General features: G+C 40.1%; 1 pseudogene across 1 annotated transcript; it reads left to right on the forward strand.

Annotated features, from left to right (window-relative positions):
* Positions 1-4339: 4339 nt before the first annotated feature.
* On the forward strand, positions 4340-5680 carry LOC308625893 (TNF receptor-associated factor 1-like; annotated as a pseudogene). The gene is made up of 2 exons: positions 4340-4367; positions 4479-5680. The product of its transcript is annotated as a TNF receptor-associated factor 1-like (transcript).
* The last annotated feature ends 10593 nt before the right edge of the window (positions 5681-16273 follow it).

Below are 16273 nucleotides of genomic sequence, written 5' to 3' on the forward strand. Positions count from 1 at the left end.
TATCTACAGAATCTCTGCTTTCCTCAGTATGGATGTCTTTCACAACACAGTTTCTATTCAGCGCCAATTTGCTTTATTCTTCTTGCCTGTCATTGAGCCAACTTTCACTCCTTCATATAAAATGCATACTTGTGGAAGTTATCAGCTACCAATTGAGGGAGTTCCAAGTGCTAGGAAGGAAAACAAAACAAAGTTCTCCAGGACACAAGGCTTACACTGATAAGTGTAAAGCACCAAATTAAGGCTAACTCACCTAACTTCAGAGCATGACTCAGAGACACAGATCGTGAGTCATGGGCTTTCATTGAGATAAGGCTGGCAATACACATAGAAAAGATCAGTGTATGCAAAAACAGGCTGAAAAAACGTATAACTCCATCATGAACAGACCAGCTTGTTGCAAAGATGTATATCATGACTAGGACTGTCACATTAATAAAGGTTAGTAGCATCTGTGAAGAAATCAGTGTTTCCAGTGCCCCAGAACAGAGTGCACTGTAGAATAGACGTTCTGTTTATACTGAGCTTGTCACTATGACTGTGAATATTTCCAGTATAAGGAGGAGTTTTGATAATACTTAGTAGAACAAATAAGGCACTTGAAGACGGGCCATGAGGAGAGAGGTAAAAGCAGGGCACTTTATGCCAAGTCGTCTGTGCTCCTGGGCTCATTCTCACTATCTTCCCTGCCATCTGACTGGCCCAAGTCTATGGTTATGACTCCCTCCCTCCCCCATTTCGTGTGTTCTGCCAGCTTTTTGGTATGAAACTCTATTTTCCAATTCCTCTCTTTGTCATGCTATGGACCATACTGCTTTTTTCCACCCTTGGATTCATTTTCTGCCAACACTGTTAGGGATGTTACTAGAAATTTAGGTTACTCTGGAGTTTTATCTCCGGCTTTGTTTATTCCTTGTCTGTCACTTCCTCCACCCTCAACCATATACCAATACATGAACACAAAGATTCTTCACTCTATTTTCTGACTCTATGAGGTATGTTAACCTCTCAGCCAGAATCAGTAGTGGATTTATTATAGATCTTACAGACAGAATCTACTGCGAGATGAAATGGACTGAAGGACTTTGATTCCTAGGTAAATGGGAAATAACACATAGATTCAGAGATCTGGAAACAGTTGAATGTGATAATTGGACATAGAGGTAAACAAGAGAAGTGGTTTTTTGTTTTTTTAAAAGAAGAGTGTCAGATGAGTGAGGATAATGCTTACACAAGTGAGGTGACAGCAAGACCACACAGAGGATGGCACTAGAGACTGAGAGGGGATTTTATGCTGTGGAAGACCGTAAGAACACTAGTATGAATTTTTGGTAGAAAAACACAGAAGACGAGAGATCAATGGTTATTTTTAGTTCATGTTTCTCCATTCACTAAATTACTGTATCTGTGAACAGGGCAGATCCCAGACTGTATAGGATAGATTCTGAATTCAAGCAAATCTGGTTTTAGGTCCCAGCTGTACTGGATACTGGTATGTGCATTTGGGCAAGTACAAACCCTCTTGGAGCCTTTGTAAAGCAGATGTAATACTTGTATCTGCTTCTTTGGAATAGTTGTTGTTGCTCACTGTCTGTTTCTACCTCCTAAACTCCTTCCCATCAAGATTTTGCCCCCATCATGCCATCCATCCTTGCTCTGGTCACCAGTAACATTCATGCTGCTAAATGCATGTATGGTCAGTTCTCAGGACACATTTTACTTAACATGTCAGTTGCATTTGGCAGAGTTAAGGCCTCCTTCTTTCTCGATACACTTTTTTCTCTTGGCTTGGAGGACACCACGCTCTCCTGGTTTTCCTCCCATGCCACTGGTTGCTGCTTCTTGGTTTCCTCTTACTGGTTTGTCTTTTTCTGCCTGAACTTTCAATGTTGAAGTGCCACAGAGTTTAGTTCTTTTTCTTCTTCTCCATATGCATTCCCTCCCTTAGTGATCTCAACCAGTCTTGTGGATTTAAACTCTATGTATATGTCATAAGTCTTCCAAGTTTGTCTTTAGCCGAGACCTCTGAACTTTAGACTTGCGTACCAAATTGCCTACTGAAAACCTCCATTTGGGTGGTTAATGGGGATCTCAAACTTCACATGTCCAAAATGGAACTTCTGGTCTTCTCTCCTTCAGCTCCTCTACCTGCAGTCTTCCCCCTATCACTTGATGATGATCCCAGGTCTACATTTTTGGAGTCAACATTTTTCTTGCTCTTTCTCTCATATCCCACATCTGATCCATTAGCCAATCCTGTTGGCTCTACTTTCAAAATATATCTGATCATTTCTTCCTATTTCCTGTGGTCTTCCCCCAGCCCCAAATGCAACATCTTCACCTAGATTATTGCCATAGTTTTCTAACTGGACTCCCACTAGCCTCCCTGTTCTACTTGAACATGCCAAACATGTCCCCATCTTAATGCCTTGGAACTGGTTGTTCACTTCACTAAGAATAGTCTTTTCTTCAGATATTCTCATGGCCAACAACATTTACCCTTAAACCGTTGAGGATTGTTGTATTACAGACTCAGTGTGGCTTACCCTGATCATCTCATTTAAAATTGCAACCTGCCTCACCTCTGGCACTCTTAATCCTCCCCTTAAACTGCTCTATTTTCCCATAGTAACCATCACTCTAAAAAAACTATATAATTTGTTTACTTATTATGATTACTGTTTATTACTTAACTTCTCCTGGTAGAAGATAAGCTTAAATAGGGCAGGGAGTTTTATCTGTTTGCTTCACTGCTGTATCCCAAGCACCTAGGAAAGGTGCACCTACTGACAGACAGTAGGGATTTAATAAATATTTGTTAACTTAAATAAAATTATCTATTGGTTTTAGAGGGTTTTGAGGGTTAAACAATATACTCTGGACCTTACATCAATACAGTACTTGGCCAATAGGGCTACAAAGAATGACAGCTATGTGCAAATATGTAGGATAAGAAAATTCTCCTGTCTTCAGTCTTCCCTTTCCCACTCCCTTTCACTCAATATGGTCTTTAATTTTTCTTTTTTAAGACCCCAATAACCAGAAAATCCATGGAAAGAGTCCAATAAATTTAATCTTTGAAGCATTTGTATAAAGTAGATCTGTAAATTTGTTGATTATTTGATAACTTATGTCATATTCCAAAAGATTTCCATTTTGAAAGATGAAAGTAATCTTTAGTCAAAGGAATACATCTGAGATTGGATTTTGGGGCTTCAGTGAACTGAATGAAAAAAGGTATTCTAGGGATAGGGAAATTTTTATGATACATCTAAATCATATTACATAGTGGGGCGGTTGTTTCATCAAAGGTTAAGGGTGACCTAATATATTAAAAAATCTTTAAAGAAAATTAGTCCAAAAAAAGTCCATGATTATAAATACTTCATTTGTCGGAAAATAGTTTGATGAAATTCAGTCCACGTTGACTAAACAGGTTGATGTTTTGACATCTTTCCTTACAATACAGAACAAATTCACTTCCATTTTTTCAAAAGTAGGATGATATATTTGGAAGTAACTGATCAATTTTCAAAGAATTTCTCCCCTGTGAATAATGATCTTCACTGTCTTCACTGGCTCTAATAATTATCTTCACTGGCTCTAATTCATTTTACTTAATTTTACACTATATAAATAAAGATTTTAAATGCAGCTTAAAATAATGGATACAAAAGATAAGCATTGTATATGCCCATTGAGATCACTATATTATTGATTCATTATTGAACATTCCTTGAGTTTTATTATATTATAAGTAGTGTATTAGAGAAGTAATATACAGCCCCGGGCCTCAGGTAGACATAAAGAAAATTAAGATAAAATGTAAAGATGCCACCAAGGGTCCTTGCACCACCGGAAGCTCCCGCGGGGCTGCTGGGAGGCGGCAGCAGTGCCAAGATGGGGTAACAGAGACCTGCTGTGCGAAAGTGACCTTTACCTAAGATACTCTGAGCAGAGTTAATATGCATGGAACTTGCATTTTTGGACCTGACTCCAGAACCCTGGGGATTTCCACTGGGGCGGTGAACACCCACACTGAGAATCCTAGGCTGTTCCGAGGTTGCAGGGAACATAGACAAGTCACCCACTGGGGGTCTCTCTGCCCCTGTCCCCCAGGCAGGAGGTGGAGGAAGCCAGCGTCAGCCTGAGGTCCTCCGACAGGGGAAACTCTAACTGTAGTTCCTGAAAGTCCGTGACATGGTTCCTTTTTCTCTCTGACTTGCTCTCCTCCTCCCTCTTGCTCAAAAGAATGACTGGCCACTCCTAGAGCCTGCAGTCACCATCCAGGGGATTTTTTTTCACCACAAAGGGTAATTCCTGTCTCATCCCTGCTGTGATGTTGAACCACACAAGCCAGCGAGAAGGTAAAATCATCAGATTCCTGCTCATCAGGGAGGGTGGCCAGGCCAGAACTCACCTCTTCTCCCAGCACAGACTCCGTGCAGCTGGTCCCCTCCCCAGAGGAGCTTGAACAGGGGCCCCCGATGAGAAGGAGTTCCCTTTGGGTGCCCCCACCGCTGCCAGGACCCACCAGAGCCCAGGCCCCTCTGCTGCGTCGTCTGTCTCTCTGAGAACGTGAGGAATGGCGAGGATTGGATCTGTCCCAAATGTAAAGGGGGTGACTCCCCATCCAAGAGGCCAGGAAGCCTTCTGTCTCAGAAGCAGGATCAGCCCAAGGTGGCTGAAGCTGGAGTGGGTGCCCCTTTGCTGGTGTAGGCTACTCCTTCAAGGGGAGCCCAAAGTTCATGCAGGAGCATGAGGTCACCGCCCAGGCCACACACCCGAACCTCCTGTTGGGGTTCGTGAAACCCAGCTGGGCTCTGACCTGGGGTCTGGGCCCATGGCCCTGGAGTGGAATCTGTCAGACCTGCAGGTGCAGGGGCCTGTGGAGGCGGCTGGGGACCTAGAGGTGGACTGCTACCGGGCCCCCTGCTCCCAGAGCTAGGAGGAGCTGGCCCTGCAGCACTTCATGAAGGAGAAGCTCCTGACTGAGCTGGAGGGGAAGCTGTGCATGTTTGAGAACATTGTCACTGTCCTCAACAAGAAGGTGGAGGCCTCCCACCTGGCCCTGGCCACCTCCATCCACCAGAGCTGACTGGACCATGAGCACATCCTGCACTTGGAACGGAGGGTGGTGGAGCTGCAGCAGACCCTGGCCCAGAAAGACCAGGCCCTGGGCAAGCTGGAGCAGAGCTCCCACCTCCTGGAAGAGGCCTCCTACGACGGCACCTTCCTATGGAAGGTCACCAGTGCCACCAGGCGGTGCCATGAGTCAGCCTGTGGCAGGATCATCAGCCTCTTCTCCCCGGCTTTCTACACTGCCAAGTACGGATACAAGTTGTGTCTGCGGCTCTACCTGAATGGGGACAGGACGGGGAAGAGGACCCACCTGTCCCTCTTCATCGTGATCATGAGAGGGGAGTATGATGCTCTGCTGCCATGGCCTTTCCGGAACAAGGTCACTTTCATGCTGCTCGACCAGAACAACCATGAGCATGCCATCGACGCCTTCCGGCCCGACCTGAACTCAACATCCTTCCAGCGGCCCCTGAGTGAAACCAGTGTGGCCAGTGGCTGCCCACTCTTCTTTCCCCTCAACAAGCTGCAGTCGCCCAAGCATGCCTACATGAAGGACGACACCATGTTCCTCAAGTGCATCATGGAGACAAATGCTTAGGGCAGGAGGGGCCGAGCAAGCTGCACGTGGGTCCCAAAGGAGCTCCCTCTCAGACGGGGATTCAGCAAGATGACTGTGGTCTTGCCCTTGGTACCCAAGATCCCAAGGCACAATGATGGGCCAGGGCTGGCATAGTGTGAGCCGAGCAGACAGATTGACAGTGGCTAGCCATCAGCTTAGTGTGGCAGGACCTTGGAATGGGCCTGCAAAGGCAGAGGGTCCCAAAGCCGGTGGTGCAGGACTGATCCCCCTGAACTGACCATGCAGCACTGGGGTCCTGAGAGCCACCCTGGCCCTGAATGTTGAGATGGACTCCGGCCAAGATGGGGAGGGTGTGGGGACCAGACTGGGGCGTGGATGGGGAGCTGGAGATGCGGGACCTCAGCAAAGAACCTTTGGGGATGGGAAGACCTCTGCAGGCCACCATGGAGAGTGAGCTTGCTCTCGTCCTGTTTGGGATCAGAACCAGGACCAAGGGGTGGAAGTGACAGGGTGCCAGTGCGAATTCAATCTGTCCCAGCCTGGACCGAGTTCCCTAGCACTGGAGGTGAACAAGCAAAATCAGGGGGTTACGCTGGGGGGAGGGCATCAAATGGGGGGAAGGATAGTTTTGAAGACCTTCAAGCTTCCTTCCAGCCCAGAAAGTCTCTGACTCTAGGCCTCCTGGGCCAGATGAGGCCCATTGCTGCAGGGGGTCTGGAAACATTCAGGAGCCCAATGCCCTCCAGTTTCCTGACTCACCTTCAGTACCACCAGGTGGGCTGAGCTGATCCACACAGCACCTGCCACTCTGGGCCTGGCAGTCCACTTGCCCTCTATGCAGAGCCACGCAGAGACCCTGCGTCCTGTGCATCCCCTAGCTGAGCGCCCCTCCACCTCCTCCAGGTGAAACCAGGTCCCTAGCTCCCAGAGGCACCTGGAAGGAGCATGGAGAAGGAGAGGGGCACAGACTCTCCATGCTGCCTGCCTGGGGGCCCCACCCTTGGCCATTTCCAGAATCCCGTGTCACCCGATGAACGAAGGTAACCACATCTCTAGTTGACGGATCAGGACTGCTGATCCACCTGTAGACGTTGTCCTTTTATATGTATAAAACCAAAGAAAGAATTTTTTAAAAAGTCACCAAAAGCTTCCCCATCGATATTTAAGAGGGCATAAGCAACTGCCATGAGAGTATAAAGCCTCAGTCAAGAATGAGTATGGGTAGCACAGCTGGTTAGCACAGAATTTGGTCCACTGGTTACACTGGCTTGCTACTGTTTTGGTCATTTCATTAACCTCACAGTAATATAATCCCTCATTTTAAACAATTGAATTTTGATATCTTTCTTTATGATGGGGTTTTGCTGTTAAGTTACAGCTTCTTTCTTTCTTTAACATTTCAAGCTATGAAACATCAAGAATTCGCTTTGATGTAAAGGGTGAAGTCTGCATGAATTCTTGTCCATAGACATTCTTGGTCTATAGTTGGCAGCAGCCATCCCAGGACTCCAGAGAATACAAGGTATCCATTTTGTTGGCTCCCACTGGGGAGATGAGGAGCAGAGGATACTTTCATAAACAGAATTGCCTGGTATTCCCTTCCCAGCTTTGACATCCACTTTGTGCCTCAACCCATACTTAATTGGGAATTTGAAAATGGGGGCCTAGTGAAGATGGGAACCATTTGCTAATTACATTACATCCAAGATAAGATTTTTTAATGAATTATGCGAAACTTTACTATAGAAGAAATTATGGGAGAGTTTTCAAAATAGTCTTGGGGTGAAGAAGGCCTTTATAAGTGTGACATATTACCAAGAAGATATTAAAAGATTTACTGATAAATTTGAGTACTATAGGACCCACTATATACACAAAGTCTAGAGACAATTACAATCTAGAAAAAAATATTTGAAACCCAGAGTTTTAATTTTTCTTAATATATACAAAACACCTATAATAAAATAATTTGAAAGCTAACGACATCCTGACAGAAACATACTCAAAGGATAGGAACACATGACTTATAAAAGAAAACAAAAATTTCATATGTGTAGAGACTCAGCTCACTTATTATAAATGAAATGAAAATTGACATGACACTGGGATGTCATGTTTTATTTAACACATTTCAAATATGAAATATTTCATGATATACTCTTTGGACATAAATATGAAGAAACATTAGCTCTTGTATTTTTTTATACATTGCTACTGAGAATGTAAATTGGCAGGGCTTCTATTTGGTGAGATCTATAAAAATTACAAATGCACATATTCTTTGATCCAGCCATTTCACTTCTGGGGCTCTTTCCTACAAATACACTTGTGTAAGTGATTTATATACAAATTTATTCATTGAAGTATTTTCTGTAATTATAAAAATTGAAACAACTTAGATGTCTGCCAATAGGGGGCTGGTTAAATAAGTGATAATACATCCATACAATGAACTATCATGTAGCTGTGAAAGAAGTAGGATAATCTACATACTGACAGGATTTCCAGGATATATCAGTAAGTGTTAAATGCAGGGCTCAGAATAGTGTGAACAATATATGCACCATTTTCATTAAAAGATATGCACATATATTATATATTTATTTCATATAATATATATCCATATACTTGTTTCATAAATACACTTCGTACTTATAGTTAGAATATTTCAAAAAAGACATACACGAAACTGGGAAACTTAGTGTTGTCAGGTTGAAAAAGATATACACAAAACTGGGAACCTTAGTGTTGTCAGGGTAGGGAATCAATTGTTGAGGGTCAGGATGGGGTGAGACTTTTCACTTATATCTTTATGTTTTGAATTTTGACAGTATGAATCACAAAACAAAGTATAAAAAGAGTTCTACTTCCAATAGTTTATAAACTACTCATTCTAATTTAGCTTCTTAATTTAATTTAATTTATTAATTTTTTAAAAAATAAATTATTTATTTATGGCTGCCTTGGGTCTTCATTGCTGCATGCAGGCTTTCTCTAGTTGCGGCTAGCGGGGCCTACTCTTCGTTGCCGTGCGCAGACTTCTCACTGCGGTGGCTTCTCTTGTTGTGGAGCACAGGATCTAGGCGCGAAGACTTCATTAGTTGTGGCACAAGGGCTTAGTTGCCCTGCGGCATGTGGGATCTTCCCGGACCAGGGCTCGAACCCGTGTCCCTTGAATTGGCAGGAGGAGTCTTAACCACTGCACCACCAGGGAAGTCCCTATTTTATTTTATTTTATCTATGTAAGTTTTTTGGTCGTGCTGTGAAGCATGCAGGATCTTATGTCCCTGACCAGAGATCGAACCTGCACCCCCTGCAGTGGAAGCGCAGAGCCCTAACCACTGGACTGCCAGGGGAGTCCAGGTTTCTTTATTTTAAAGAAGAAGAAAACAAGACCCAGAACAGTGGTGACAGAAGGTTACTCAGCTTTCTGCCGACAGGACCAGAGCTAGAGCCTAGATTTCTTGCCTCCGAGTTCAGGGAAAAGTCTATAATAGCAGACAGAAAAGCAAACATGTAACTGAATATTATGAAGAAATCCATTAAGGAAACAAAACCAAAATTGACAGTATATTTTAATTTCATGTTATGCTTTTACGGTCTGATACAAAATATTCCGAAAGTGTTGCCATCTCTCATCTACTGAAGGTGATAGTTATTTCTTCATCTTATGGCATGGTCTTGAGTAGATTTCTTCAACAGTGGTGACAGAAATTGAGTCTTCTTTATCTCTCACAGGTTTTCCTTTGTGATCAAGATCTTATGTTTGTGAGATAACTCCCTAAGGTCAGAAAAAATTATCTGTATGTGAGGAAAAGAGATGTCTTCTGTGCCATGCTGAGAGACACCATTTCCTTTAAGACTTGGATCCAAACTCTCCTCTTCAAGCACATTAGCTTTCTTTGTTTTTCCTGAATTATTTTCTCTCTGATTGTGCCTTAATTCTGTGTCACTTCAAGTCTCAAAGCTAAAATTTATGCAATGTGCCCTTCTTTTCAATTAAATTGCACAAACACTTAATGAAGCTCCAACCATGCTCCAGGTACCATGTTAGGGACTTAGGATTAAAAAAGGTGAATAATACAAAGCTTCTGCCTTCAAAAACCTCAGTTTAATCAGGGATACAAATATATCCATTTAAAAATTATTAATTAAGGGTTTACTATATGCCAGTCATTATTTGGGCTGTTGGGGATACAGCAGTGAAGAAAACATACAGAAATTCTCCTGCTCAATATTCTGTAATAAACTAATTGGGAAAAGAATAGATACATATATATGTATAACTGAATCACTTTGCTGTACACCTGAAACTAACACAACATTGTTAATCAACTATACTCCAATATAAAATAAAAAGTTAAAAAAAATACAGAAATCCTAACTACTAAAAACCAAGGAAATTTTATAATGGATTAGATATTAGCCAATATGAGGGGATTATTATTAATTTTCTAGGTGTGATAATTACTATGGTTATATAAAATACTTTATTCTTTTTCCTCTCCCGTTGCGGAGCACAGGCTCTGGATGCGCAGGCTCAGCGGCCATGGCTCACGGGCCTAGCCGCTCCGCAGCATGTGGGATCTTCCCGGACTGGGGCACAAACCCGTGTCCCCTGCATCGCCAGGCGGATTCTCAACCACTGCGCCACCAGGGAAGCCCAAAATACTTTATTCTTAAGATATGCTTGCTGACATATTTAGAAGAGAAGTGTCAGGATGTACACAACTTGCTATCACACAATTCAGGAATATTTTCAAACTGATCCTTTTAAAATCTTTCATAAGTTCTCCTTTGTGATCAAGTGGTATATTTGTGAGATAATTGCCTATAATTAGAGGGTACTATCTGTATTTATTTTATAAAAATTTTAAGTACTTATTTGCATCTTTATCCAGATAGGTAAAGCAAATAATTAAAGTATGTTAACAATCATCAGCTCTAAGTGATGAGTAGAAGAGGGTTCATTGTATAATTCTTTTTTTTGTATAAGAGGTACAAACTACTATGTACAAAATAAATAAGCTACAAGGATATAGTGTACAGCACAGGGAATTTTAAACCACCATGTTGTACACTTGAAACTAAAATAATATTATAAATCAACTATACCTCAATTAAAAAAAAACAATTTTTTTGTTTGATATTTTTCTTTTATTAGAGAGTTGGAAAAATATCTGTGCAACAGAACATACACACTAGAGGGTGGAAACAGGCATAAAGAAATAAATAAGTAAAATACATAATATGTTAGATGATGATAAATACTGTGGGGAATCGTAAAACAGGAAGGGAGATGAGGGATATAGTTTTAACACAAATAATTTATAAATCTATGTACTTGAATAATATTTAAAGTCTCATGGGCACAATGACTAAGGAGTGACTTCTTTTCTGTGTGGTGGACAGGAAAGATATTGAGTAAAAATTACTGGAGCAAGATCTTAAAGGATAAGTGGAAATTTTGCTAAAAGAACAAGAAGGGTAGGGGCTAACCCCCAAAGATATTGAGTAAAAATTACTGGAGCAAGATCTTAAAGGATAAGTGGAAATTCTGCTAAAAGAACAAGAAGGGTAGGGGCTAACCCCCAAGAGGGTATTCCAGGACAGATTAATAGTGAGAATGAATGATTCCCAAGCTCTGCTAAAAAGATTTTGGTTCAGGAGTCCTGCAAGTTGCATTTTATAAAGCTCCACAGATAATTCTAATGTGCTCCAAAAATTGAGATACTGTAGCAGAAACAGGTATAGTTTGCGGGAAAAGAGAAAACGGCGAAGTGGTTGGAAGTACAAACTGTTGCTAAGCAAGAAAGAGGCTTTATAACAAGATAAAGATTTTGAAATTTGTCATGCAGGCACATGGGAGCCATAAAAGGCTTTTAATCATGGGAGTTACATGAGTGATCATATCTGAATTTTAGAAGAATAACTCAGATGCTGTGTTTAGGTAAGAGGAAGAAGGGAGATACTAGAGGCAGGGAGACCAGCTAGGCTACCCCAGTAATTTAAATGCAAGTTGATGAAATCTGCCATAGGTCGCTGGACCACGAAACAGGAAGGGAGGGAGACTAGATAGATCTTAGTCATGTGATATGAGTGAGAAGGACTCCAGGTTTCCTGGTTTTGTGAGCCACTAACAAACTTAAGGCAAGTAGAAGAAACAGGTTGGCATGTGTAGAGAGGATACATCAACTTGCATCTCTTCAAGAGCTTGTGGGACACAAACATGGATTTATTCAGAAGGCAAAGGGAAACACAACCCTGAAACTTGAATAAATTTGGGGTACAAAAAATAAAGATTTTGGACACATTACCTTATGTGTGGTATGTTGGAGCCCTGGGTCTTAGACTTGCTGGGAAAAGTTACTGTTACCCGTGGAAGATACGGAGCAAAAGAGAAGAAAATGTGAGCTGCATTTAAGAAATCGTCAGAGGAAGAAGAGGCAATGAAAGCCACTCATTCTTTTATGCCAAAGAGTTTAGAAATTCTTCCAAGACAGAGCAGTGTCTTTTACTTCCTTTGTACCCAATTTCCAAGGCATTCGTGCAGCACATAAAACAGGTATTTAATAATTGCTTTCTGCATTGATGACCTACTAGCATGTGTAAGAATGAGCTTTTTGCCTGTTAGTAATATTTCTGAAGTCTAGATGAAGGCCTTAGAGCCTAGTATCAAATACCAACATTATGATTAATGAATCAAAGAAAACAAAGCATATTAAAACTGAGCTTTCTGAGCTGTTTTTTTAGCCCAAAAAACAGTTAGTTAGTTGTTTATAACTCAACTTAAATCTAGTTAATTAAAAAAAAAAAGAGTTCACAGACATAGACTACTCACATGAATTTTCCAAGTGGTTTAAGAATTATGTGTAAATCAACTCTACTTCAATAAAAAATAGATTAAAAATTATAAGTTAACATTTCTATAGCTATTTTATTCTTTTTTGTCTAACATTTTGGGTTCTTTTTCTCACAGTAAAACATAAGTCCTAATAAAGTTTAAACATCTAAAAATGTATATGATATCATTTATATTGTTCTTGTCAACTATTAATGACACTTCAAAAGTCATACCATAAACTATTTAATACCTTTCTAAGAAAAAGTCTTCTGACTTCAGTGACTCTTGCAGCTACTTGTAGCTTATTTTAACAGCTAGGCTAATTGAATGAAAGGCAACACTCAAATTGTAAGTTGTATGAGCATTGTCTCATCAGATCATATAGTAAACCAGAATAAACAAAAGATAAAAATTCTGCATGGATTATTAAGTAAAAAGAAGAAAACTAAAATCAATTATAAGAAAACTAAAATCAAAACAAATCAATCAATTATTATAGGATTAGCAATGCTTACTCATATGTCAGCTGGATGACCTTCAAACCACGAAGATGTGCAGACGTGTTGAAAGAGATGAAGAAGAAAAGCATAATATTTATTGGACCTGGTGGCATCTTATAGGATTCAGGCTCATAATTTCCTAAATGACTCGGTGGCATTGCACAATTGATGTTTTGAAAAAATCAGTTACTTAAAGTAACTCCAAAGAACTAAATGGTGCTTTACTGACCTACATTATTAAAATCCTTCTCCAGTTTACCAAAACGCACTCCAGAATGATGTGTTTACATGCTGGATCGGCTAATCTCTATTTCATTAAAAATATATTAAGATCCCTTACCACACACATCGATCTATTTAATTTGCTTTAAAAGTCTAAATAACTGTAGGAGTCAGAGCCATTACCCCTTCAGTATTTCCTTTGTTATTTTGAGCTTCTTCAAAAGATGTTTTACTCATGTGCTGAATATAAACTTCAGCAGAATAATTATTCTTTATTTAGGAAGAGGCAGAAAGTATGGGGAACTTAAAAAAAAAATTAGAGCAAAGGCAAAAGCTTCAACCCAGAAAAATGGATTTCTTTTCAATTTACAGCATAAAAACAATCTTGAAAAAATAAATACCATGGCTTACACAAGTTTCCATCACTAAAAGTTGTTCTTCAGTAGAAAACCAAACCACAAGTATGTGTAAGAAATAATAGGGGACAGGGCTCTGATATTTATTTGTTTCAAATTCATTCATTCTTGTTCACTGCTATACAAATAATTTCATCAGGAACTAGAAAAAAGCGCAGTTAGTGACTTTATGCACACAATTGGAAGGTTAATGTTTTTCAATTCCAAGAATTTAGCACTAGGTAAATCTTTGTTGTAGCTGATAATTAATAATTTACAGTAAAAAGCATAAATCATATTCTGGCATGAGTTTTGCTTTCCTGGGGTATACATATACTGACTAGCATCAAGTCTGTTCACTCATTTATCTTTGCTATGTTAATAAAATTATGAAGTTGTAACTTGAAGCAAGTGTTTAGTTTGCTAACATTCCTTTAGGAAATATACTATGTTTAGACAGACTTTTAAAACAATCAGCTTCCGGACCAAACATCTGATAAACTGTAAAGCAGGAATAGGTACTTTAATTTTAGACAGAGTAATGATGACTTATTTCCTCTCATTGCAGGTCGGTGGCTTCTTTTATCTAGAACCAGTGTTGAGTGGGAAGGCATTGCAACCAGGCTTTGTTCAGACTAGGGGAATATGTTCCGTAACACTTCTAATAGGAGTTGTGTCACAGCCTCACTTAGTGTCCAGACTTATGAAGCCCCAAAACTCTTTTCTATAATAATTAGGTTGTAATTTACTGAAGGAGTTAATTGCTTTTTTTGTATGCCAAAAGCACGCTTTGGGAATAACCGATCCTAACATTTAAGTCAGTGTAGGGAATCTGAGAAAGTCTGTGCCTCTATAAGCTAGCGTTTGGAGATATTTTTGAAATTTGTATTAGAAAAACATTTTCAAAGAGATATTCATCTCCTTCTGTCTTGTTCTCCCCCTAAATGAACAGAGGGATTTCTGCAATTTGGCTTGAAGAAAATGAAGAACAATAAAATTAGATCATTGCCCCCCCCCTTTTTTTCATTTTCTTCAAATCTCCACCAAAGGCTCTTAAATGACATAAATGTTAATTTACGACAAAACAGTTATTGTGTTTGTTCACTTCTAACAGCCAAAATGATTGTGTGAAAACTTTAGTCTCTATTGTTCCTTTATTGGGAAAGTCTTTGAAAAACAAAAAGATTTTGATGAACTTCAAAAAGGTGTGATGGCCAATTGTTTGAACTCCTGTGAGAGAATTCTCCCACTTATTCATAGAACACAGTGTGGTAATGTTGGAAACTTAAATCTACACAGGATGTTAGTGCCTGCACACGTGTCTGCCACTGTGATGTGGCAAGTACAATACCTCAAGGTTTATAAGGAGATCAGCTGTAAACAGGATGCTCAGTAACAGCTACGGACACAGTGCCTCTCTCCTTGGAGAGAGAAGAGGTTTGAAGGTTATTAATGGCAACATTCTACCAGAGTAAATATGAAAAACACATTCAAATCCTCTTCCAAATAACTTTTATTTATTCTTTATTATGTCCCAAACACAAAATCCTATTTTAAGCCATAGATGTTAATAAAAGTATAGAACATTCCTCAAATATTCCAACCACAGCACATATATAAGTTCTCTTTTTTAAAAGAAGCACTTCATTTTATCATAAATAAAAAATAAAGCACAAAGAGAGATTTGATCTGGTTATTTCTGAGTTCTCTTCAGATCAAAGATAATAAGAGTTTGTAATTTTATGCAGTATATAGAAATGGCTTTTTGATTGACTTAAAAGTAAAGTTTTTCTGTACGTTAATTTTATGGGAGTTAAGCTATATCATTATGTTAAGGTATAAAACTTATTTAGTAGGGTTTATATTGCTGTAAATATTGAGCTTATAACTGTTGGCCTTTCTATCACTTTTGGAAAGATACAAGCTAAGCAACATGTTAATAATTGTCCTTGGTTGGGACTAGCTGCTCGGGAAAGCCAATGGAAGACCTTTTAGGCAGTACACTTATTTTCTATGAGCTGTCTCTATGATATCCTTATTAATAATCAATAATCAGTTGTGGTCAGTTTCAGTTCTTTTATTTTTAAAATTTTTAAAAAATAAATTTATTTATTTATTTTTGGCTGCATTGGGTCTTCGTTGTATTGCGTGGGCTTCTCATAGTGGTGGCTTCTCTTGTGGAGCACGGACTCTAGGTGCACGGGCTTCAGTAGTTGTGGTTCGCGGGCTCTAGAGCACAGGCTCAATAGTTGTGGCACACGGGCTTACTTGCTCTGCGGCACGTGGGATCTTCCCGGACCAGGGCTTGAACCCGTGTCCCGTGCATTGGCAGGTGATTCTTAACCACTGTGCCACCAGGGAAGTTCCACTTTCAGTTCTTTTAAAGGGCAATCAAAAGAAGGTAGAAAGGAATCCAACTTTCCAAAGAAGTGCTTTGTCATATTCAATTCCCCAAATCATTATTACTATTCTTAGGCTTTCTCTTTCCCTTCTCCACATTTTTCCCTCAGCTTTGCCACCTTACACACACCCACCTCTCCTTGCCTCCTTGCAGTGAAACTGAAGTCAGAAAGAACCGAAAACTTCACCCCAGCCCATTCTTACCTCTATTTTTGATTGCTTCTCCCTCCTGTCCTCTTGACCCATCTTC

Source organism: Mesoplodon bidens (assembly GCF_964165515.1).
Source record: "Mesoplodon bidens genome assembly, chromosome: 12".
Classification (NCBI taxonomy): Eukaryota; Metazoa; Chordata; class Mammalia; order Artiodactyla; family Ziphiidae; genus Mesoplodon; species Mesoplodon bidens.